Raw genomic sequence first — 5,741 nt, 5'->3', positions numbered from 1 at the left:
TGGTGGTTGTTGCTTTGTTTGTTCAGTTGTTTGGGTTTTTTTTTCCTGAAGGCTGATCATTACTTGAACTTTAATATCTACACAAAATAGAGGCATCGCCTCAGAGGTATTTATTTAGCGAGGTGGTTTTCATTTAGTGTCGTTTGTATGTAGTTGACCGCTGTAACAGAAAATCGTAGAATCTTAGATGATAAAATGACTTTATCTCACTTAAACTGAGCACCTAAAGCAAAAGTAGGAGTGCGGCTCTTCTGTAAAGGGGTGTTGCTGCTCAAATACTTCGTTCCTCCGTGTGATCTCTTTGTGTAAATGTTTATTGCTGGTGAATCACCCCTATGCTTTTCTTTGTCAAAGTAATTTGTGAAGTATAAACTTGCTAGTAGGGGGTAAATATAGAAAGTATACGGAATCCTTAATAAAATGCAGCATTTGTACTAATCTTAATCCCTTCAATAACTCGGGAGTGGCTAAGAAACTGAAGGTCTAGATTTCATCCCTTTGATTCGTTTGTTGTTCTCACTTCGTTTTCTTTCTCACATTCAGCTTACGTTTAACAGTGTTCTCTCTTTACTAATGTACTTGATTTAAGCATCTCGGCAATATTTAGCGCTGCGGTAAGAGAAAGATGGTGTCATGCATTGATATCGGAGGACGATGGCATCATTTTTCTTTCTTTCTGCCTAAGGAGATTGACTGCTCAAAGAAAAGGCGATCAGTTTGTAAGAACAGTAAGACAAATTATATCTGGTGGTTTAATTCAGTGAATTTAAACACAGGTTAAATTCGGGTCAAAGCTCTTTTAAAGGTTTCTAGTCAGACTGTCCCATGGCCCGATCTGCACAGGAGTATTAGAGTGGCACTGATTTTGTATATCTCTGTCAGCTTCTGTCCACCAGCGTTACCATTTCGTTCTTCACCTTGTTGTGAATTGCCAGATGTGAAAATCAAATGTATAAATAATGAGCCTTGTACCACCTTGGCGTTGACCTTAATAAACTAAGAGAATAGTGAAAAGCAATTAAAGCATCACAAATATTTAATGGTTCAAGATCTTGTTTGTCTCAAAGCGAGCAAATCTAAGACCGGTCATAGTGATATTCTGCTGTAAAATAATGACATTCGTGGGAAAAGGAAAAGAGATTTGTTCTCTGAATAATTGATTTTTGTTTAATAGAAGTTAAGACTATAGGATCACGGGGTCATTCAGGTTCGAAAGTGCTGCTGGAGGTCACCTAGTGCAGCCTCCTCTTCCAAGCAGGATCAGCTGTGGGATCACACCGGGTTACTTGGGGCTGCATCCGGTGTTGCCTTGAAAAACCGTGGCGATAAAGGTCACAGAGCCTCTCCAGGCAACCTGTTCTGTGCCTGAACTCCATCCTGAGGCTGCCCATCACTATAAAAAAAAAACGAAAAACCAAAAACTAGGCTGGAGATACCATCTTGTACAGCCTAAAACACTCTTGTCAAGCAGGAGGTCACAGCACCTGGAATGAGGAGCTCGTGACGTACATGCACAGCAGCAGAGGGAAAAGCGGTGGAAAGCTCAGTCTTTCAGATTTGGGAACCCAGATTTATGTAGGAACTTTGACTGAGTCGAGACCATTCATTACGGTAGCCAGATGACTTTGGTTTTGAATATGAATGATCCTTATTTGACCTTTGAATCAGCTGCCTTTAGTTCCTAAATCCATCTTTATTTACCAATTCGGGCTATTTCATTTTGTGCAGCCAAAATTCAGGCTACTTCACCAATTCAGGCTACTTCATTTTGGTCAGTGCGGTAACACTGAGGTAAGCCTGAGGGAACCGAGCACCAACTTTAATTTACAGTTTTGTTTGTGACTGTCTTCAGTAAGACACTTCTGCAGGTACTGATAGGACACAGCTACCTGCTAGAACAACACCTGGGAGGTTATTCATAGTCATCTCACATCTCCATCCATCTGTCTGGGGAGTGGAACCGTACACCGGGCAGAGGAGAGGCAAAAAGCAGCAGCAAAAGACGTTGAACAAGAATGTAAGTCCTGATGGAGCAAATTCTGTAATTCTCTAAAGGGTTATTTTTATCAGGCTTTTCCCTTCCCATGCATTATAAATGGGATGTGGGAAACAGCATGTAGTTTCGCATTGATTTTTGGCAGATTAAGTTTTAATTGGATGCATCTTGGCGTCTGAGAGAGCGTTCCCTGTTTCATCTTCCGTGACATTAAGCAGAAGATCTGCCAACCCATTGATAACTGTAGTTTTTTTCCCTCCATCGTGAGTGTAGACCTTTCTTTTGGGGAAAATTACCTATACCTAGGCTTGATATTTGACTCCCACTGCACAGTTAAGGCTTTCTCCACTATGTGCAGCAATTCCCAAACCATGTAGAGTACCTTGTAGAGCTGTAATCAATCCTGGGCTGTCTGGGCAGCAATAAAGAGGTGTCGGTATGCTGATTTATAACGGCCAAGAAGCTGGCTGTTACACACCTAATGCATTGGGAAAGAGTGGAAATAGCTGCTAAGGAACTACACATTCTCTGTAGTGCTGTACAAGTACCTGGCTATTAAAAATCCACCTGGAACACTCTTAAGTGGTATATGAGCCTGCATTTATGTGGTGATTTCCAGCTCAAATACCAAGCCAGATCCATTTCTGCAGGCGTCAAAATGGAGAGTGATACGCTCATTAATGAGCTAAATGTGAGGAAAACAACTGCTTAAATATAAGGCAGTCAAGCTCAGCCTGACCCCAACTTTGATTTTCCTGGAGGAAGGCGTCTGTGCCTCAGGCAAAGAATCCCTCTTAATTCCATTATGATCTTTTTTTTTCTTCGTGGTACGTAAAAGGAAAGGCTGCTTGGCTTTATTTGGAGGTGGAAGTGAAAGCTGGTGTTTTGCTTCCATGGAGACCTGGAGTTATGGTCTTACAAAGCCTGCAAACTGCTGCTCTACTTTGCCAGGGTGTTCCAAAAGAACAGCTTTTCTTGGGAAGGGTTGAGGAAAGAAAGGAGACACCTTTGGGTGGGAAACGCCGGGTGTGAGGGGCTTCATCTCCTCACGCTGGGGCGGGACCTGAGGTGCAAAGAGAAAACGGAGGGAATAGTGAGAAGAGAGGGGTTTTTTTTAGTGGGAAATGGAAGAGAAATGAGAGGGTTTATCAAGAGGCAGCGGCCGAGGCTTCTGTGCAAGGTGCTGAGAGGAGAGTGGGTTGTGTGAGCAGGGGCTGAGAGATGGGAGAAGGCTCCGCTGGAAGCACCGAGGGGTTGGAGAGGGGAATTATTTATCAGGCAGTGCTGGATGTATGAGGGAGAAAACTTTTTGCAGGGAAATGTCAAGGGCGTAGTGAGGAAAGACTGTGTGGAAAATGCTGGAGGGAAAAAACTTTGTGCAGGACACATGGGGAGAGAGGAATTGGCTGGAAAGCACTGAAAGGAAAGGTGAAAGATGTTGGAGGGAAGTACGTTGGAGGGAGAAAGGAAAAACTGTTCTCAGGAAGCGCTGAGGTGATAGTGGGGAAAGGATTTCTCAGAAAGCACAGAGGGAAAATAGTATTAATGGGAGGGCAGACAATATTTTTAGGAAGCACTGAGGAGAGAGAAAGCACCGCTTCCTGGGCCGGAGAGCTCTGCCCCGCAAGCTGAAGCCTCGCTGGGGAATGAGTGGTTTCTTCAACGTCCTGATCTTGTCTCCTGTGTTTCTTTTGCTCCTTTTCCCCCGCTCCTGCCATGCAGAAGAGAGCAAGACAAGGAAGGCTCTGGAGAACATGCAAGCGATGAGCACTAAGAGTCTCGGTCTGGTTACGAGGCCAATGACGCATCCTTCATCCTTCAGAAGAAGAAGGATGGTGGGCAGTGGCACTTCTCTGAAGGCAGAGCCTGAGGTGCAGATCTACATTCCCTGGTGCTCCCAAGCCTCATCTGTATCTGCCTTCTGTTCACTACAGACCCTTCGGTTCACTACAGACCTCAGCACAGCATTCCAGGCACAGCCACAGAGATGGGACTGATCCAGGGTGTCAGACCCGATTGATTGAGTTCTCCATCCAAAGGCTCCTTCTCCAGATCTTTGTCTGTAGCTCAGACCCACTGCAACATTTGGATGCCATCTAGTGCTGAGAAAGAAAACGAGCCAGAACACTCCGCTCTTCAGCAAAAACACCAGTGCTGCTCTCACTCTTCTGAAAACAAAATAATGGAGTCATGTTGCCAAGCGAATGGGAATGATATGGGTCTGACGTATGGAAACAGGGCTTATTTGGGAAGAAGATGGGGAGACATGTAGGTCATCGGGTATTTCTATATCCCTGTGTTTCCTGTTCAAATTATATGAGGGATGTGAATGTTTGTCCAGTAAGATACTGTATATGCGTCCTTGTTGACACTAGAGTAGTACAAATCCACAGCAGATAATTTAATTAATGGTGATTAATAGCAAATGTGGATCTGTACCAGTGGGAAACGTGTGGCAGCTGAACAGTTCACTGGGAAAAAGTTTTCTCGTTTAGGAATAAGAGGCTGTGTGCTAACAGCTGTCCTGTGGGAAATCAGAACCCGGGGCAGAACAAACCCTTTGTGCAGCGCTGTGTCCAAGCACTTGCTCTGCTTAGAAAAATGGGAAACGAGGAAAAAGATTGTGCCACGCTTGGCACGGAGCAGCAAGGGAAATGTCTGTGACTCCTCTGGCGGCTTTTAGAATCATAGCATCGTAGATTGGGTTGGGTTGGAGGGGACCTTAAAGATCTTGCGTTTCCCACCCCCCTGCCATGAGCAGGGACACCTCCCACTGGATCAGGGGCTCCAAGCCCCATCCAACCTGGCCTGGAACCCCTCCAGGGATGGGGCAGCCACCACTGCTCTGGGCAGCCTGGGCCAGGGCCTCCCCACCCGCACAGGAAGACTTTTCTTCCTAATGGTTCATCTCAGTTTCCTTTCTTTCAGCCCAAACCCGTTTCCCCTCATCCCATCCCTGCCCTTCCTGCTCAGGAGCCCCTCCCCAGCTTTCCTGCAGCCCCTTTCAGCACTGGAAGCTGCTCTAAGGTCTCCCTGGAGCCATCTCTTCTCCAGGCTGAACAACCCCAGCTCTCAGCCTGTCCTGGGAGGGGAAATGCTCCAGCCAAGGTCTCACCGGATTAAAGGGTCAGAATCCACCCCCCCACCGTCGCCCTGCTGGCAACTATCCAGTCTGCTGCTGATATAAACCTATCCTGGCGCTACTTCATAGAATCATAGGACGGTTTGGTTGGAAAAGACCTTTGGAATGCATCAAGTCCCAGTGTGCTTGTTCGTTGCTAAACCAGACCCCTGAGCACCTCATCTGCTCGAGTTTTAAACCCCTCCAGGGATGGGGGCTGCCCCCCGCGACTTCCTCGGCAGCAAGCCACGCCCCTCTACAAGCCACGCCCACTCCAGAACTAACAACACATAAAGCCCCGCCCCATACCAAAACCACGCCCCCAACTACAAAAGCCCATTGCAGAGCCCCGCCCCATCAAGCCCTGCCCCACACACCACAAGCCCCGCCCCCTGTCAAGCCACGCCCCTCCATGCTGCGACGCAACACACGAGCCACGCCCTCCTCAGCAAGTCCCGCCCCCAGACGGCACACAAGTCACGCCCCCTGGAATAAACCACGCCTCTTTTCTAAAGCAACACCCAACCACCAAGCCCCGCCCGTCCAACCAAGCCCCGCCCCCTTCCAGCACGCACACTGGTCGTCTCTCTAAGCACCGCCCCCTTCTCCGCGCCCCGCCCACCT

Source organism: Cuculus canorus, chromosome 21 (assembly GCF_017976375.1).
Source record: "Cuculus canorus isolate bCucCan1 chromosome 21, bCucCan1.pri, whole genome shotgun sequence".
NCBI classification, from domain to species: domain Eukaryota; kingdom Metazoa; phylum Chordata; class Aves; order Cuculiformes; family Cuculidae; genus Cuculus; species Cuculus canorus.
This window is presented reverse-complemented; position numbering follows the sequence as displayed.